This window comes from Amphiura filiformis, unplaced genomic scaffold (genome assembly GCF_039555335.1).
Source record: "Amphiura filiformis unplaced genomic scaffold, Afil_fr2py scaffold_60, whole genome shotgun sequence".
NCBI lineage: Eukaryota > Metazoa > Echinodermata > Ophiuroidea > Amphilepidida > Amphiuridae > Amphiura > Amphiura filiformis.
Genome location: NW_027305524.1, coordinates 224111 through 245855, shown reverse-complemented (window position 1 = coordinate 245855; position 21745 = coordinate 224111). Strand labels below are relative to the sequence as shown.

Below are 21745 nucleotides of genomic sequence, written 5' to 3'. Positions count from 1 at the left end.
TATTGGCAGGACTCACAATATGCAGGGTGCTATAATGTCCATCATGCACACCAAAGAATCTTACCATCCCATGATGCATCATTCCAGTGTTTCTATAAACTAGCGCATAACATGTAACCTAATTTTGACAAATTCAGACAACTGAAGCTTGGGAACCATTTTCTTCCCTCTTATAAACCATATCTTTCCAATTTCATTTCCCCTTCTTTCTTTTCTCCCTTCCTTCCTTCCTTTCCTTTTCTTTCTTTCTTTTCTTCTTTTTTTCCCTCTTCCCTGCAAATTTCCAAAAAAATTTCCCAGGGTGGGCAAGTCCTACCAACTAGCTAAGCCACTGTTTGGGATAACATTTGCAATACGAAATTGACTTTGCTGATGTTCAACTTCTATGAACAATCACCATCCTATAAAACAAATTATATTGATTTTATGGATTTAGCACTATTTCACAAATGCATCATGGGAAGGCAAATACACCCTACTCCATGTGCATGCAAAGCATTCACAATTCCTCCCCATACATCACACAGCCTTTAATCAGTTGTTCCACTTTCTAAATGCTTCAAATTTAAAGTCAACTTGCTAAACCATCACAGAGGGGTCAATTGCAAATTTCAAAAAGTACATTAAATATTTACGCGCATGGACTAGCTGCTAAATTCACAGTCTGCACGAGTCGGGGTTTGCAGCTGCTCGACACTATAGCTAGCTAGCTGCGCCCCCGGGGGGGCCACTCATATATGAAAGTTGTAAGCATCCGCGTGAAAGAAAACGCGGATTTAGGGTGGTTTTGAAAAGCAAAACGAGGATCCGCGGATCCGCGATTAGGGTCTCAAAACACTCATTTTAGTAAAAGAAGGGGTGTTTTTTTAAAGGATGATCCTCGCTTAGGGTAATTTTATAAAATTACCCAATTAACGGACATTAGTGGTGACATATTTATCAAATTATTCGGAACAAAAGAGTGGTTTCTGAGCAATTTTACCAACCAGATTTTTAAAATGGAGCCGACTTCAACAGTGCCAATTTTAAGCTTACTGATATCACTGTACCGACACACGCAATGTCTATCCTTGTTTGGGGCAAATTTCTAACCAATTCCTCGATTAGGGTGTTTTTATAATGTCTATTGTTTTAGGGGTAAATTTCAAGACAATTCCTTGCTTAGGGTGTTTTTATTTCAGTTCAATCCTTGTTTAGGGTCAGTTTGACAAATTTTCGACATCCTAGCTTAGGGTCATTTTTGAAAGTCAATTCACGCGGATGCTTACAACTTTTATACATGAGTGATCCCCCCGGGGCTGCGCCACCAGCAGACTCGTCCTCGCCAGTAAGTTGCTACAATATGAGCGCTCACACTTCAGTGTAAAATGCCAATTACTGTAAATTGACTGTGAATAATATGCCAGTGTTTGTCTGTTGTTAAAATGTGGCAATTTATTAGGACATCAATGTGTAATTTGAGTTGTAGCAGCGCTGAGTTAAAATGTCAATATATAAAGTTGCCAGTTAAGGCGCATATAATATGCAGGTTTTTATTTACAGGTGCAATGACCAGTGTTGCCGTGAGCTACATAAAGCTGCACAATTGGGCTAATTTTGGGCTATTCCAGTTGAAATCCATACACCCCTTATGGAAGACATGACCTTAGCCTCCCACACAGGGGGTTTGGATTTCAAATAGAGATACCCATTTAGGTAACACTATTTGATATTCACATTCCCTGTGTAGAAGATTAGGGGGGTGTATGAATTTCAAATGGAACCGACCAATGTTCATGACTTTCTAAATATAAGCTGACGGAATATACAAGTATATAGAACAAAATATGCACCAAATAAAATTACTTTATTAAGTACCCAGCCTCAGTCCAGGCACTTATTTAGGTTGAATCATGTTGTCTCTTTTACTTCCATGGTTGAATATGGTACAAAACCAATTTCAAATTCATTGATTTAACTTTGCCCCAGTCTTCAACCATGAGTGACAATTAGTACAAAAATGTAGTGAGGGGGGAAGAATATAAGCTTCATATTACAAATCTGCAAATCACAAGGATATATTATAATGGTACAAAACCAATTTGGAGTGTTCCGTCAATTTAACTTTCGCCGATGTTGTATAGTTTTTGCCAAAGGTACCTATCTGATGACGCTATTCTCAATTTAGAACTTTCGTTTATGCTATAGTCTAATTGGCCTATTATAGATAATGAATGTGCATACAGTATGCAACTTAAATAGTGCTCCTTCCCTATCTGTTGTGATTTGCTAAATTTGTAATGGGAAGCTTAACGTTACCTCAACCCAGGCGGCGGATGACATGATCGAGCCGGCAACTCGTGAAAACGCCGGCCGTATGGCATTTTCCATATACTCGGTTAGTTTTGTGGGGTTCATTATCGAACCCCAACGGTTTTAGCTTGTATTTATATTATTTATCAACATAGGCCTATTTGTTTGTGATATTTCAAGTGTTTTAAAATTTCAAAATAATCCCATTCAATTACACGGTTGACGATGAACATTTACTGAATTTAGAGAATGCACGTCATACACCACCTGCCTCAACCCTCAAATCTTCCCCCCTCTCACTAATATCACAAAGTTATGAATGCTGGGACCAAAGTTCGCCAAATTCAACACAAGGTTGTCATAATGTTTCAAAGCAACTGTGTTACACTCAGGGGTGCCATGTCGAGGCAGTAGTGGTGGTCGGTGCTACTGTTCAGGTGGTGGCCGCATTGCATTCTCTAAATTCAGTAAATTTTCATCGTCAACCGTGTAATTGAATGGGATTATTTTGAAATTTAAAAACGCTTGAAATATCACAAACAAATGGGCCTATGTCAATAAGTAATATAAATACAAGCTAAAACCGTTGGGGTTCAATAATGAACCCCACAAAACTAACCAAGTATATTGAAAATGCCATACGGCCGGGCGGTTTCACAAGTTGCCGGCTCGATCATGTCATCCACCACCTGGTACTGTTTAAAGTTCCATGAACAGACAAGGCATCCAAAATCCAATTGCAGGCTTGCAGCTGTGGCGCAACCAAGGAGCAAAGGAGGGAGTCTTGCCAACCCCCCTTCCCCCTCTTCCTGGGATGCTGGCCACCCTTGTATTGCAGATTTTCAGACCTTTTATGTACTTTCTAACCAATCCCACCCCCCATTGGAAATTGCCTCCATCCTTGCCCCCCTATCTACTGAATTACAGAAGTTTGAACATGATACAATTGAATACATGAATACAAAACCCACCCAAGTCCATGGGAAGTGATATTGAGAGAAAAACGCGTGTATCATTTTAATTCCTTCAGTTATATTTACCTGGTCAATATGGTAAGTTTTACGTGCAAATGAGTGGGTTAAACTGTATTAAGTATGACGATTAGCATTTCAGGGACTTTGTGGGGTTCATTTTAAATTTTGGACTTGGGTGGTTTTTGGAATCATATACAATGACAACAATGTTTGAATGAGATTACCACTAGTAACATAATACAAAATAAAGCACACAGGTATGTATAATGTTGATAAGCATTCTGCCATGTAATATAAACCACACACTTTCCTTTATTAAACCCATTTTTTTTCAAAAGTCACTCTGAAGCAATGAATTGTGTTACAAGTGGACTTTTATACATACTGGATTTCAATCAATGTGTTACAAGACTCAAATCATGGACTTCGGTGGTTCTTTCATACATGCTATTTTTCACATGCTCAATAGACACAATGGATGAATTTGAGTTGTTTTTTCATACATATGACAGGCCTATGCATAGCAACAAATTCCCATGCTTAAATCAATTTGGCCACGGTATGGACTTGGGTGGCTTTTGTATTCATATATTCAATTGCCTGAATGGTTCAACTCTTTTTCAAACTTTCAACATTCTCACAACTGTTAAGGATCCTTTTCTGTCACAACCATGTCTTGACGGTAAATGATCATTAATTAATTAAGGGGATACTTTTATTTGTGATTCTAGCGTCCTCATTTTTTGGTAAAGTTCAATAGATATTCACACACACAAAATATTTCTAAAAATTTCTGTTGATTCGAATATTGAATTTACAAATGACACATAATTGCATAAATTTCGGTGCTCCATAAGCCACTGTGTTGTAATTTTATGCTGTCTACAACATGAACAAAAAAACCGATCTACAACAAAGATTTTGAACACAAAAATGGTGTTGAATTCCTAGGTTTGGTTAATGTTATTAATCACAATCTCAACTTTTATGGAGGTAAGTGGGGGATATGGATCATGAAATTGCCCCTTTAAATGTGGGCAGCTTTTTTTGAGCTACCCTGTATATGAAGATGTAAGATTGAAGACACAAAGACCACATCATGCACATTGAACCATCATCCATTCCAATACCGAAACATTTGTGATATCTTGTTACATATAAACCCATTATGTTCAGAAAAATATTCTGCGTTCTGTTTTAATCACTTAATCGTGCACTTGGCAGCACCTGCAATGCATACATAAATGTATGCGTTATTCTACAACAGAGTAGGACCTATCCCATCATGCATCAGTCCAGTGTTTCTATAAACTAGCGCATAACATATAATTTTGACAAATTAAGACAATCACGTTGATTGAGGTTTGAGATAACGGTTGGAATATGTTAATAACTTTGCTGATGTTCCGTAATCAGCCACAGTAAGACCATCGAAGGACACTGAGTTGGAGCAGCAACACTCTTTTATCGTATACTCTACCAGGAAGCACCAGAACTACTATGTCAACTCGAAATGATGTCAAACACCACATTCCTAGGCTGCAACAGTCCGCAGAGGCTCTGGAAGATTTTAATATGGAAGGAGCATCAATATGAGGTGTAAAATGCTGAGGTGGTGTGGGTATCGAAGCTTTTGAAATGCATAGATTTTGCACGAATTATACCTTTAAATTATGAATTATATCTTTAAAAGTTTACCTTAAAATTATTAACTTTAACCTATAATTACGAATCTTACCCAAAAATTAATTTGCACAGCTGTTAGCAATCCATTGACTTTGTGCTGTGATCAGTTTGATTGTGGTTCCAACACAAATAGCGTGAACCAGTTGACCTGTGCAACAATCAATTTTGACATCACACTTCGACGACGAAGTATAGTAAGGTTCCATGTGTGATTTAGCACAATGTCACAAATGCATCATGGGTAGACATAATAGTCTCCTATGGGTTATCCCAAACCACATACAAATCTCGTAAATGAACGTATTCCTCTCATGAATTCATGACAACATAAAATTTTTAAAATTTTGTACCGTATTACTTATCAAATTATTGCGTTAATAATAATCGCAAGTTTGACATGACACAACACGACGTGCATCAAAATGTGTGTGAAAACAATTATGGCATGCGATAATCCCTCAGTTTGGTGCTAACAAGCTAGCACATGTAGAAAATTTAGACTAGCATGAACAGACGTAACATGTAATGAGTACGTAACTAAATATGACATAATTTTGTCATCAATTGCATTTCTATTTTTGTACGATGAATGTAAAAAAAATAGTATGGGATAATGATAACGTTATCAAGATCAGACGCGAACGTGCATTGAATTGAAATGATTTCTATCCATTAAATGAAGGTAATAAGCAATGCTAAATATATCACAAAGTGACATAGCAAGAAAATTGGGGGGCCATGGAAAAGGAGCAGGGTGGGTTCTTTTAACATCTCCTTTTATCAGCGCTTATTTCATTTTCACTTTTGCTCAGGGCCCCTGAACAGTTGGGCCCCTGGACTGTCAACCGCTTGCTGCACCCCTGTCACCAAGTTTTCATCATTTTGATCTTTTTTTATAATACATATATATTTGAGGTTTCTTCAATTTTATTTTTATTTTTTGAAATTCAGTTATAACTTTTCAAAAAATTGGTCTAGGAAGTAGAGATGCTTTCTACATCCTTGCTAATATACAAGAAACACCTTTATAAGGTTTTGTGATAGTTAGAGGGGGCCTATCTCTCAGAACAACAAATAAAAAGAGGCCTCCTCCTTTTTCCAGGCATTATTGTATATGCTAAAACAGCTCTAATTATGGGTATTTACACCGATTTTGCGATAAAAATAAAAAATAAAAAGCCCCCTCTTCCTCCTTTTTTTTTTCAAAAACCCGGACGTGAAACATGTTTTTTATTTTACTTGGCCTTATTCTATGTTATTATCTGTCTATACCTGAATGAGTACAGATTTTTCAAATATATTAAGATATCTGTAACTTCAAATGAAGGGCATTCACAGACACTGATCTGGGGAAATGTACGGGGTCTTTGGGTGCATTTTTTTTTACAAATTTGTGGCCATTTTGATATGATGGCTATGGTGTCATGCACAGATTTGACACATTTTTGACTCTTAGATGTTGCTTTCATTCTTACCACTTCACTTGCACTGGCAGTACCTTTAATTACTACATCTCTTTTTAAATATAATTTAAACTTAAGGGGGTACTACACCCATGTGGTAAATTTGTGACTATTTTTGCATTTTTCTCAAAAATAATACACACTGGTAACAAAAGTTATGTATATTATTGGGGCAAGGAATCCAATTACTACACTGAAATTTCAGTGACTCAAGACAAGCGGTTCAGTATATATGATAGAAAACAAGGTACATCCTAGCAGTACCTTATTTCTGATCATAAATAACAAACCGCTTGTCTAAGTGTCACTGAAATTCCAGTGTAGTAATTGGATTCCTTGCCCCTATAACATACATAACTTTTGTTACCACTCAGTGTTATTAGTTTTTGAGAAAAATGCAAAAATAGACACAAATTTATTGAGGGGTGTAGTACCCCCTTAACTGTTTTTAAATTTGAAACTTTATAAAGACATACATTACCCAACCCCAAAGAACTCCAAGGCATTCATGATGACAAACCTGTACTGCTGGTCAAATAATGAAGTGCTCATTATTAAGCCTCATTGTTGTCACAGGGAGTGTATTAATTACACTTTGTTTTAAGGCGATAAACTATTATCTAATTTAGGGGTTACAAAATAACAACAAAGATGCAGCTGAATCGTTGGTAATCTTGAGAAATTGGTTAATTTGAAGCAGGTTGCACCTAGGGTTGCCCCAAAAATAATAATAAGCCTAAATTGGGAGAAATTACTGAAAAATTACGCAAACTTTAGAACATATTAATAAGGTTTATGAGACAAGATATTGGTAAATTTTCAGGCAACGAAATGTAAACAAGTCACCCAATTTTCTCATAAGCACAGGATTCTATGATACAATAATACAGACATTTTCTGAAACATCCAATTGGGCTACAATGCACACCTTTTGAAAACCCTAATTGTACCCTGACACCTGCACTAAAGTCATGGAAGCTGAAACTACAGAGGGCTTTGACTGAAATTTGCTGCAGTCAGGTTACAGCACCCTCTTGTGTTCGGTTTATGCAAGGTACTATTAGGTATGCTAACCACGCGTGTGGGTTGTCTGCGGCGGGTGTACCAGGTATACTAAATCTGCCATATTGTGAGGATAAATTTGTTTAAATTTTTAATGATTGTTTTTGCATGATACATGTATACAGATGAATGTTAACAGTGAGTTTTATTTCTGCCATGAATCCTAAATCAACAACAAATTATATCTGCTTGCTTGCAGTGGATTACTGTTCACTAATATTGTGATTACTATATACCTGGATGGCATAGAAACCGATTTTAAGATAATATTTTTATAAAAATAGCACATGAATTGTTTTATGAATATTTCATTATTCTCACCACACCGACAAATCTCTGAGGTCCATGTGAATGTTTAATTTTTTTTAGAGTGTAAATTTATTCTTGTGTGATTTGTGTGAAATATGGAAAATAAAATTATGTTGTAAAAATATGTTTCGTTTTAATAGGTGGTATGAACAAAAACATGGTACTTTGGTGGACAATGTGATACACATTACCTCTTGATTCCTAACTGCTAATTCAATTTTCAACTCAAATTTGGGAATAAGAATGTTAGGTATGGACCTCGTATGATAAATAAAAACATCATGTGTTACAATCAGACGTCCCACTGCTCCGCGTGCTATCCATAGTCTTCAACATAAAAAGTCCAAGATTTGAGATATTTTCTGAAAATATCAAGAGTTATTTCAAGAACCACTGATCCAATACTAGGCTTGTTTGTACTCATTATAATGCATTTTTCATACTGATTCCAAATATTGTAACGAAAATTTACAATTCTGAAATTTTTGAAATTTTGAATTTTATTCGAAACTTGTCATCTGCAGTCGACACCCGTGTGGAGAGAGTTAATATTCCGATGTTATATGCCTTTCAACTGTGATCACATTAAATCTTTGTACAAAACAATCCTTTGAAATTGAAGGAACAACATAAATGACACACACCTGGTATGCAAATCAGATGCAGGTTATGCTTTTGCTGTGCTCTTCCTGATCAGGCTATTCCAGTTGAAATCCATACACCCCCTGTGGAAGGCATAACCTTAATCTTCCACACAGAGAGTGTGAGTTTCAAATGGGAGGTTTACCAAAATGAGTGACTTCATTTGAAATTTACACCCCCTGTGTGGAAGACTAAGGTGAAAGTCTTTCACAGGGGGTGGATGGATTTCAACTGGAATAAACCAATTGTGTAGTAAATTTTGCCTTTGGGTAGTATGTTTCCTCATCAACCTATATCGCATCCATATTGCTGAAGCGATCTTATTAATATAACTGTGTGATGGCACTCAATGAAGATTCACTAATAAAGGAAATAAATAATATTACATACATAATGCAGTAGTATAATACTACATGGAGTGTGACCCAATCAACAGCCTCATCTCCCATTTTTCTTCATCAAGGCAGATTTTGGTATCAGAAGAAAGCTCACATTTTTCTCTTTACCCCACTAAATGCTTGAGATATGTTTCGTGTTAACAAAAATGTGGTGAATTGTGGTAACCATATCGGAAGTGTATGTACTATTATAATAGGGCATAAATGTTATACACATTTTTTACTTCTCATATCAAAACTGCTGGAGAAATACAACTCAAAATTTGGAAACATATATGTGATTGATCAAGGGGAATGCGTCACATGTCGACCCTGGTCGAAAACACGTTTTACATACGTTTTTAAAGAGGACATTTAGAGCTTTCAGAAACTGAAACCCCATGTTGATACGACTTTTCGTTACGAAGTTATGTCAATTTATCAATCGCTGAAAACAATATAAAACAAAAAAATTTTAACACTTTCTTTACCAATATCTCAAAATCAATATTAGCGACATCCGACTCATTTCCCTTGATCGTGTCACATATTGTTTTAATGGTAGACCTTAATGTAACATATAATGTAACATAGAAAACAAACCATGAACTGATGCCCTTTTAAATACGCTTTTTATGAGCAGTTTAAAAATGCTTTCAGAACAAAGCATAATTAACAAAATGGCAGGTATATAATATACACATAGGTTTCACGATAATAACTAAATGCTCTCTGTCAGTTGCAGTACAAGTTTATGTCCTCTACCTTTTTCATGTGTACTAAAATTGTGTTCATTCTTTTCTCTCCGCTGAGTATATGCACCAACAATTATGCAAATCCCCTTTCACATTTTTATAATTATCAAGAAACATGTGATGAAACAAGTCAAATATTGTCAAAATTCATTTTAGATAGGCCTAATGGTTAAAGAATGTCAGATGTCAATTTTCCAGCGATGTCTGTCCTTATCACTCACTATGTTAAAACCTGACAATTTATAAAAAAAAATATGAAATAAAAATATGAATATGATATTCATCATGTATGTTGATCAAATATTATTTCTAAATTTTGCTTCACAAAACCAAAATTTAATTCTACCTTTATAAATATTAATTATTTCTAGCTATAACTTAAGCACCATTGGAAGCAATCAACTACATAATTCCAATGTAATTCAAGTGTTAATTTTATTACTATAGATGCACCCTAAGGATTGGATAATGAAGAAGAAACCCCCATATGACTTCCACCAGCAAGAAGTGTAGAAAATTAATTTCAATTAAAGCCACAATGTGATGGGCTGGTGGGTTGAACAGGTGCACCATATGGGCCATTCCACTTGAAATCCATACTCCCCCTATGGAAGACATGACCTTAATCTTCCACACAGGGAGTGTGAATTTCAAATGGGGGCTACCTGAATGGGTGATTCCATTTGAAATCTACACCCCCTGTGTGAGATTAAGGGCATGTTTTCCATAGGGTGAGTATGAATTTTAAATGGAACAGCCATATAGCAACTGGTTGGTAGCAGCAGTTGACTGGTTCAGGTTCAAAAGCAATAATCTCATATGGCTGCCTTTTGTACTTTTCTACAAACATGTTATTTATAGTAACATCATGATGCATTTGTTATCACTAATTAAGTTGATGCCTACAATGGGATTACAGTTTTTAACTACCCATCAAACACAAAAATGGTTTTTTTTAACGTTATAAACACATTTCGGTTTTAGTCAAAATGTCTGAATAACATTTAAATTTTTTAAATGTTGTCAAAATGTTATTGCACATTTTTTTTGCAAAATGTTTTCTGAACACTAAAAACATTATGATAGAATATTTTGCATCAAGTTCTCAAAAATGAATGTTTACTGGGTAGGAAACTAGGAATAATGTTGCGATTTTTGACGCACATCATCAATTGGGATACCTCCACCATTGTACAAATCAAATTCAGAAACATGTCAAACTTTATCAGTGGTTAACAAACAAACACAAAATAATGCTAAAAATATATAACTGAAAAAACGGTAAAAAATTGATATGCAAATTAACACATTCTTATTATCAGGATAATCAGGAATATGCAAATTAGACTCAAAATATTGAATTATGTAAGCATAACAGTAGTATGAAAACATACATGATGTATGACACATTAACCAGATTTTCTCAAACTATTCTCTACATTCTGCAGAGAGTGCAACATTAAATCAGTTGTAGCCAAGGGGAGGTGAAGGGACAGGGACCTTCCCAGAAGTCTTACCCTCTCTTGCCCCCTTAAGCCTGCTGCCAACCTGATATTTAAATTTTTAGGCCTTTTTGTACTTTTTGCCTCATTTTTGTACAATTTCATTAAATTGTCCCCCCTTGAATGAGCTGCCTTGCCCCCTCCCCACCCCCTCTGCAAATACCCTGGCTACACAACTGCTTTTCATGTTTTCACGGTCTGCACCAACTCTGAAAGAATACATATTTTCAGTGATATTTAGAATGATTATGATCACCCATCCTTGCTCGAGTTCTCAAAAGTTTTGAGCAAAGGGACTGGTCAATTAACAACATCTACAGAAAACACGCAAAGCAGCACACAGTTTACAATACATTTTGCACCTACCTCACCAGTTAGCACACATTGCAATTATGCTAATGACTTGTCTCTTGACTCATCCAGACACACTCCAAATAGCATCAACAAAAACAGCCACAAAACAATGCCATTACTATTATAATGCAATTTAATTTGCTGAGTGGTGCGTATATTTAATTCAAACAATTACTGTGTGTGCATTTAAATAATTATATTCTCAATTGCAAATGTATTGTATACTGCGTAATTTTTAAGACCATTTATCAAAATTATGTTGTTGTTTTTTCAAAAGGGTTTTATTTCCCCAATTTTTTATGAAGTTACATTATGCTTTTAAATATTGATTACTCACAATAAATAATAAGTCGCACAATTTCACCCAAAAAAAATTAAATCAAAATTGCAAAAAAAAATGTACACATGGAAATAACAGCATAGCACATTAGCCAGCAGACCCGTACACAGAAGCAGTGTTTATTCAGAGGCCGAATAGAATGTCTTAATTTTGGCCCAATGAAAATTCGATATGGGGAACAAGAATTTGAAGTTCTATTATAATACAATATGTCAATATCAGACATTTTTGAGCCAAAATTGGGCCAATTTGGGAAAAACTACTTTGGCGCGTTGGGGTGTGGGGTGAGGCCGCACCCATCTCAAATTTGCACAAGTATAAAATAAAGTTCCCCAAAATCCCAATTTGCAAGCATATCAAATAAAATAATCAGGGTTTTTTGGTCAAAAAAGGTCTAAATTTTGGGAGGAAGGTCCACTTTTCACAAAATTGTCCCTGGTAGAAAATTTTTTCACTTTTTCAAAATATGCACCCCTAAAAAAAATCCTGCGTACCGGCCTTGTAGCTAGCAAGTGCAATAGTACTTGTGTCATAGAAAATTTCATCTCAGTGAAAACATTCATCAAGCACAGATCCAATCAAGAAAATTTCCACACATAATACTACATCATCATCAAAGATCTCAATTCACATTTTGGTTAGATGTATGGACAAGTTTATTAATGTGACATCTTAAGTAAATACAGCGGATATGATGTCTCAATAAACGTGGAGTAGTTTTCAATGTCAATGTTCTGGATGTCATTTGCGCAACGACGTGACCCAATATAAACACCGTTATCTGCCAAGCATGATCCACCATAACATCATTTTTACCTTCTGCACCTCGTTTTTTTCCATCTCATTCTTTCAACAAGATGGTATCATTACAATGACTTCTTTTTAAACCCTATGAGATTTGGGGCTATTCCAGTTGAAATCCATTCACCCCCTATGGAAGATATGACCTTAATCTTCCACACAGGGGGTGTATATGACCCTGTTCACATTAGAAAATTTTCTTCTTTCGACGAACCTCAAATAAAGATTAAAAATTGTTTTTTCTAAATGTGTACGCACTTTTCTTCCTTCGACAAAGATTAAAATTGCTTCGTTCAACGAAGCTAAAAAGGTTGTTTTGACGAAGGAATACTTTGTTCGACGAAGCTAATTTTGTAATGTGTATGCTCGCTTCGTTCAACGAAGGAAAGTGATCATGTGACAAGTGACCTTCACTGGCTTTAATAATAGCCGGGCATTGATAGCTTTCTTTCGAGCTTTGTTAATATTCATGAAATGTGTACAGTGCAATGTCTTCGTTCGGTCTTCGTTCAGCGTAATGTGTACGCATGCTTAATTAGTTAATCAAGATTAACTTAGCTTCGTCAAATGAAGAAATTTTCTAATGTGAACAGGGTCTATTTCAAATGGAGGCACTCATTCAGGTAACTCTATTTGACATTCACACTCCTTGTGTGGGAGATTAAGGTAATGTCTTCAATAGGGGGTGTATGGATTTCAACTGGAATAGCACAATGGCGTGAAAAGGCTGAAGGGCTATTCCATTTAAAATCCACACTACCCCTGTGGAAGATTCTGGAAATATCTTCCACAGGGGGAGTATGAACTTCAAAGGGAATTAACACATTAGCAGCTCCATTTGAAACTCTGGGAAGATTCAGATTGAATCTTTCTTAGAGGGTGGATGAAATTCAAATGGAGCTGCCTAATGTGCTCATTCCATTTTAAATTCATACTCCTCCTGTGGCAGATATTTCCAAAATCTTCCACAGGGGTAGTGTGGATTTCAACTGGAATAGCCTTTATCTGGTGAGTGATCAACCTACCAAGCAAACTAAGCTTGTTCAAGTAGATCTCATTGCTAACACCAATTTACCTGTCGCAACTACGTGCACATGATATCGCATTAAGTGGGGAGGGGGAAATCACGATTCCACTGACTGATACCTAAAGCCAAACTGGAACGAAAATATGTGAAAACTTCAAGTTTCCTCAATTGGATGAGAACTATTGTGAAGTGCAACCCAGCAAACACAAAATATTTTACAGAAAACGCTTTTATTGTCAAGTTTAAAACGTAATGAAAATGTTGATATTTATACAGCGCCTTTCACATGTGCACATGTACCAAAGCGCTTTACATTACATACATGCCCCCTGTGATAACGTTCCAAAAACATCTTTGAAAACTTGATGCTTAACATTCAAAAGTAATGTTATTTAAGAAAATGACAAAATATTTTGCAAAAATGTTCAGCAAAAATATTTTGCAATAACATTTTGATAATATTTTTAAAATGTTGTTCATATGAAACGCTTTAAAAACATTTTGATGCTCTTTATATAACCCAACATTGAAATGTTACTAAAACGTTTTGAATAAACCAAAATGTGTTTGCAGCACATTTATAATGTTTTAAGAATATTTTATTTTTGCAAAAACTAAAATAGATGAGTCTTTTCACTCATTTATAGGTCACCATTCTCTGAACTGATCCATTTTTACAAAACATTGCTTATTGTGTTTCCATCTTGCATGTATCATGTTTTCACTATTCCATTTAGAGAAAACAAAAGATACGCACACACAATATAGAAACACATAGTCAACAAAGCATGCAACACAATTTTCCCTTTATTACTATTAGATCCCAGCAGTACACAGTGACTTCAACATCATGTTACCCCATCATGCATCAGTCCAGTCAGATTTTAGCTGGGATTTGACATGTGCCTGTCATTTGCACCAAAACTTTGCCTGTCCAAAATTTGACCCTGAAAACATAACCTAGACCTCTGCCCCATGTGGGGGCTTAGTTAGTTAAAAAGCCATTGCTATAGCCTTGGATTTATTAATCTGGTCTTGTTCTGAGTTCACAGAACTTATTCACACATTATTTTTAGAATTTGGCATATGTCACAGGCATTTTAAAACTGCCTGTCCAAAATGACAGGTGAGTGGACTCATGGCTAGCTAAAACCCTGATTCCTGTCAGTGCCTGTAGGTTATATAAACCAAGGCATAATCCTAAATATTGAAAAATTTAGACAACTGCTTTGACTTGGGTTTGAGATAAAATGTTTGTAATAATATGATACATGAACAATGTCACCAATGCATTATGGGTAGCCATAACTGTCTGCTCTGTGCAGCGACCTCAAGTGACATCCGTGCTGACATTTTATCTTTTATTACCTTAAAAAATCAACATTACACACAAAGTGTGTTCTTTACTTAAAATTGGTTATTTTAGAGCATTGATCAACATGAAGTTGTCACAGAGAAAATCACATCATTATGTAGGGAACGTGAGACGGATGTTATCTGGGTAAGATATGAATAGCTGCCTCCAAGACAAATGTTTTCCTTGATGCAATTATGAGGGTGAGTGCAAGATAGCTGCCTTATGTTAGATTTTGAGATGGATAATCAACTACGAGTTTCAGATTAGGTCAAACTAAAAGATATTGTCTGACTGCTTAAGTGACATACCAACCGGGGAAGAGGGGGGCAAATGGGCTATTCCAGTTGAAATCCATTATACCCCAAAAAAGAAGACATGACCTTAATCTTCCACACAGGGGTGTCAATTTCAAATGGAGTCACTCGTTCAGGTAACCCCATTTAAAATTCACACTCCCTGTGTGGAAGTCATGTCTATAGGGGGTGTATTGATTTCAACTGGAACAAAAACCTTTCACATTTACATCTTCTTAGGTCTTTTTAGACAGAATAAAATCACAAATTTATAGTTAAGTCATTCTAGCAGCAAGGCAGTAGGATGACTTTACAAATCCCCCCCCCCCCCGAAATTTGGAAAAAATAAATAAATTGAAATAATTGTGTACAGATCATGTAGATGGGAGCCATTAATTGCCATTCTATACACCTGCGCATTTTTTGCCACATAGAAGCCACACATGTATTTTATTCCTCACTGAGCTTAACCTGAGATAATGTTGTAACCTAAAAACCTGGTTTACATCTAGACTGATGACAAGTCCTGGAGCTCAAGTGAAAGTTTATATTCCAATATTGACACCACCAGACATTCACAGCTGTAAAAGAGGATGTTTTTGCGCCACATTTATTTGTGCGCTTACCCGTCTGTAAGAAAACCTGACATAATAACATCAATACCGGTACTTTGAATAGCATAGAAGAAACGTAATCAACGTTTGTCCCTCTTCCTCCCTAACTATTAGTTTTGTTCATTTGAGAGGGCTTGGCCATAAGGTGCTTGCCTTTGGTGCATGAGGTCTCCGGTTCAATTCCCGGTGTTGGAGATTTGCTGGGATTATTGACTGAAATCTGAATTTAATGGGCCTAAAAAGGCCCAAAATGGGTACTTTTTCCAAAATTCAAGGTTACAGTGCAATCCCTTGCCAAAAATGTACACTTTTAAAATTTAGTGAAAATAAAATTTAAATTTTGCATCAAACACTCTCCTGCATGCATCCTTCATCAGTTTGATTCCAAGACACATGCCTTTTAAGTAAAAAGCCAGTATCTGATTTGCATTGTATCTACATATAATGCATTTCTACTTGAGAGGACCACAAAGACACTGATGAACCACAGAAGACAGGGCCGTATCAAGCGGGGCGGCCGGGGATGCCATGGCCGCCCCACTTTTTTAGAAATTTGTTATGTTTTTCTATATATCTTTATTTCAATTTGGGCATTTATTTGTAATTTGGCCGCCCCACATTTTTCAACCTTGCTACGGCCCTGACAGAAGATATCTTACCAGGGTTGTAGCTACGCTTGGCGGTGGCGGGCAGCCCTGCCCGGCACTCTTAATTTCCACCCGGCACTCAAGTTAATTATGAGCCCAAATACCCGGCACTCCAGTCTCAAATGTTTCAAAATCAATGAACAATCAGTATAAAAATTTATTATAAACCATTTCATATAAATTTTACCCGGCACTAAAATTTGCCTAGCTATAACCCTGTATCTTACCCTTCCCAGAATCCTTTGCAACATGATACATTGATACATCCCCTCATTTCATCAAACGATGCTTCCATTACTTAATATTCTTACATCACATTTGTAGAATTGTCATGCAACACCGAGTTATCGAACACCGACAACAAACAAAAATACTGGTGCAAGTCTAACTTTAATGCAACTTAATGAAGACCAATGGTATAATTCGAATCAAGTTTTATCATTTTCTTAAAAGGAAATTGCAATCTTAAAATATTCACATTATAAGAAAAATTATTGAACATACAATTTTTTTTTGTTCGAAAATCTCATTAGAATTGGATGTCAAAAATTGATGAATGAGTTTATAAGAAGATTGAAGTCTGGATGTCTTCCTGCCATCACTATGAACCACAGTGGCCTCATCCCCATGGCATAGTCCAATAACCTCAATTAAACAATCATAATGCAAAATTTGACCTCAAGTTGCAGAGTATGAGTTTTTGTATCCAAAGTTTCAAAGGTCATTCAATGAATGTACAAATGTATTGGGGTTAAAGAACTGTGCACTAATAGATGAGAATGTTTTGGATCCTAGTGCATCACCCACACTTGCACACACAATGGGAATATGTAAGGAAATGTATGCATCAAAGCAACTGCTTTCTATGGCTTACTGTAGAAATACATTAGTTAAGAATAGCTTGTTTCACAGCAACAATTGATCTGAGTTCTATTTTATGTGATAAATCATACTACGATATGTGCCTTAAAACTCTTTTGAAAATAGACATTTCCAGTTGAAATCCACACCCCCCCCTTTATGGAAGATGTGACCTAAATCTTCCACCTAAGGGGTGTAGATTTCAAATGGAGTCACCCATTCAGGTTAGCCCCCATATATGAAACTCACACTCCCTATACTCCCTGTGTGGAAGATTAAGGTAAATGTCTTCCATTGGGGTGTGGATTTCAACTGGAATAGCCCAATTCTGTTTCTGTTTATTTGATTTTATTTTTTTCATTTTTCTTTCATGATGATGACAATGTTGTGGAACATCATCTTCATATTTTCTGGTGTCTGTTTTGGTTGTCATGATGATGATGATGATGATGATGATGATGATGATGATGATGATGTCATCACCATCACCTCCATCGTTTATCATCATAAATGAAATTAAATGGAATGAAAGGTTAGGCCCAAAATATTTCCCATGCTTCCCTCTCTAAACTTCATTTATGTAAATTTTTACAATTTTTTTTACAATATTTACGTAAATTTCGCAAAACTGTAGGCATATTCCTCTCCACATACAAGTCATATTTAAGTCTACCACCGTTTACATCACCTCAACATGACCTAATGGCCTATAATGCATGTAGCATGTTTGTTTCCGGCCTACACATCTATCAAAAATATCTCATGTATAGTGTTACACATAATGTTCCCAAAATACTGTCACAAATTTTTGGTACAATCTAATTTCACTCTATCTACCAGTTTATTTTATCATGTTTATAAACCATGAGTTACTAGCACTATGCCAAAGACAAATAAAATTTTTAATCAGTTGTTTTGTTTGACATTATATAATTACAAGACCGGTAAAAATTAAGAGTCGCATGAAAATTTCTGTAAAAACAGGCATGCCTACGTGTTGTGGATAATGCTATTTCCGGGAAGCAAACAAACCATAGCACAAATGCAATGATGCATTATGTTTCTGTTACAAACTGACATAGCAGTAAGAACAGAGAACTATACTTTATATCTATTATACCTACATCAGCTAGAATATTAAATTATTATTAAACACTTTAAGTTTAAAATATAGTACACCGATCATTCCTATAGACCCTATCGAATAAATTCAACCGGAATGGTATAACAATTGAAATGGCAGACATGTTGGTTCTAAGTTCTATGTGACAGAGGGACAGGTCTCTAGTTCGATTTCACAACCATTTTTTTATTATCATGCAAATTGAACTAGCCCCGTTTGCAAACTGCAATGAACCTCCGATATTGTTGGGACATCTTAGATCATCATACCTTTAATCATCATACAGACGGACAGACTTTCCAAGTAGAATTGATCAGTCTGATTTTATTTCTGGAAGAGACAAAATTACTCTAAATATCACGAATGAAGCATGAAGAACCCCATCTAGATGTGAAGTGGTATCTTGGGTTAGCTTAGAGGCTATCAGGAAAGTAATACAGAACATCAACAATTTACAACGAGGGGGTTGTGCTGCAATCACTCATTAATTTTGGTTATAATGAAGTTGAATATCTGTCTTAAATTGATCTTTCAAATGATTTTGTGTTTCTCTTTTAATTCACAGCATAACAATATTATGTGACTACAAAAATACTTAAAGCAGCCTTCGGATACATGGTGTTTTCCATCTTAAACTCCTCCAATAAAATCACATGGGGCTTTTGTCCCACCCACCCACCGCACTGCCACATTTTAGAGAATTTACATTCCAGCGAGACATACAGGTCAACATAACATCTTTTCTGAACCTCAATATCTGACGTTACCGACTCAAACTCTGATGCAGACATTGTTCACATTTCCTACGTGTGGTGATTGAGAACGAGAATTTTAATACAAGTTGGACGATATATGTGGCTCAAGTCAAGAGTTAAACATAGCTTTGTGCTTTATTGGTTTAGCACTATTGTTTTCATGTTTGTACATGTTGATGGGTGGGCGTAATCCTCTTAGCATTGCACTTTGGCTTGTACAATTCAAGACTTCAACTTAGAGAGAACTTGTGAGATAAAAAAACAAATCAGTGTTACAATTTTTCTAAATATAAACTAAAATACGTATGCAACATATTCATGTCTAAATATGCGGTACCCATATTGTAAATTTGCTACAGACTTTGATACTTTACATATGCACCAAAAACTCTCGGTGTATTTTTCAGGAGTTACGTCTGTGTGCCGCTGAGCCTACATAAATGCACAGCAACTAATGGACATATGTCTTTGTGTCGCTGATTCCTACATAAATTGCACAGCAACTAATGTCTTTGTGCCGCTGATTCCTATATAAACGCACAGCAACTTATGGACATATGTCTATGTGTCGCTGAGCCCTACATAAATGCACAACAACTAATGGACATATGTCTGTGTGCCGCTGATCCCTACATAAATGCACAGCAACTAATGGACATATGTCTTTGTGCCGCTGAGCCCTACATAAATTGCACAGAAACTAATGGACATATGTGACACGATCTGGTCCATGGGGGCCAAAGGAGGTATTTTGAAAATTGAGTTACTATAATTATTACATTATACATACAAAAGGCTATCATTTACTGAAAACACCAAAGGACTAGCATACTTGGTTTTTTGATGTATATTTTCTGATGTATTTTATTGTTTTTTACTCCACGTTTTTACCTTTATCTCAGTTTCAAATATGCCGCCTTTGGCCCCCATGGACCAGATCATGTCACATATGTCTTTGTGTTGCTGAGCCCTACATAAATGCACAGTAACTAATGGACATATGTCTTTGTGCTGCAGAATTTTTTGAGCCTTCAGACAACGTCGAGGGCCATGGGCCTCAGACCTGTCTATTTCAAACTTTTATGAAGGCCCTATACAATTTTTAAAAAAAGATATGGTACTTACCCACGGATTACTTAAAAGCAGCGGAATCCTAGCAAATTAAATGATGCCTGTAGAAAAGAAAAGATGGGCAAAAATTGGGGTTATTTTTATTTTACGAGAAAGTTTGACATGTTATAAATTGGAAAACACATGAATGCAATGGATAGGACTAGAATTTTGTTGGATGCTGTGAGAATCATTTAGATTCTCCCTGAAGGATTTACGAGAAGCGCTCCTCCGTTTTAAATTATCACAAACCCCTCACGGAAATATCCTGCGCCTCCTCGAGCCACTTCCGGTCCTGCCGGGACTCGAACCCACGACCCTGGGATTAAATGGTGAGCGCGCTAGCGTATAGACCAAAAGAGGAATTCCCCGTCAGGTCTATAACACTAACGTACTTATACCTCCGTGATACATGCTTCCCCTCCTCGTAAGGCGCGTCCTTGCGCCTTACTTCCTCTGTTTAAACTGGTCGTCCTTGATACAAGGCATACTCGGCCATACAAGGCATACTCGGCCATTTTTGTGAACGCCTTACCCTTTCCGATGGGTTAAGAAACACCAGGGACCACCGCTGCCACCATTTATGTCACAAACCCCTCACGGAAATATCATGCACCTCCTCGAGCCACTTCCGGTCCTGCCGGGACTCGAACCCACGACCCTAGGATTAAGAGGCGAGCGTGCTAGCGTATAGACCAAAAGAGGACTTCCCTGTCAGGTCTATAACACTAACGCACAATACCTCTGTGACAACATGCTTCACACAAAATTGTTACGGGAATCTAAATTTGATTTTCGCAAATCCACTGATAAGCAGAACCATTTGGATGGATTGATTCTTGGATTCTTGCTCAATTTCTAGCCTTGATGGGTGCAAGTGGTACAACAGGGAGGGGAACTTTCTTGATAAGAAAAGGTTATGATTCAAGTATTGTGGATCTTTCATTGACGGGGATTATTTTGAAGACTGGTACATCTGTGCAGGAATGAGAATATTGGGTTATTCAAGTTGCAATCCATACAGCCCCTATAGACATGACCTAATCTTCCACACAGGGGGTGTAGATTTCAATTGGAGTCACCCATTCAGGTAACCCCATTTGAAATTCACACTCCCCGTGTGAAAGATGTCTTCCAGGGGGCGTATGGATTTCAACTGGAATATGAAAGCGACCTAATTACCATAACACCTAACAAGTTTCGCTCTATTTCCTTCACTGATAGCTGCATGTTGAATGATGACTTCAAAAATGAATTTGAAGACTCACCTGTTCCCAATGAACTTTTGTTTTATTTTAAAATAATTCTACTTTTGCTTCTATGTTACATTAATTTTACTTTATTTGCTCTATTTGCTAATTATGGTTGTCTCTTTTGCAAAGTGCATTGTTTCAGATAATT

General features: G+C 36.4%; 1 protein-coding gene across 13 annotated transcripts in view; it reads right to left on the bottom strand.

Moving 5' to 3' along the window:
• Positions 1 to 21745, bottom strand: part of LOC140144513 (muscleblind-like protein 1) — a 480574-nt gene that overhangs the window by 378339 nt on the left and 80490 nt on the right. For all 13 annotated transcript variants that reach the window (XM_072166327.1, XM_072166329.1, XM_072166324.1 and 10 more), the window contains exon 3: positions 20360 to 20406. The gene's annotated coding sequence lies outside the window, so the exon portion shown is untranslated. The remainder of the gene's footprint in view (positions 1 to 20359; positions 20407 to 21745) is intronic.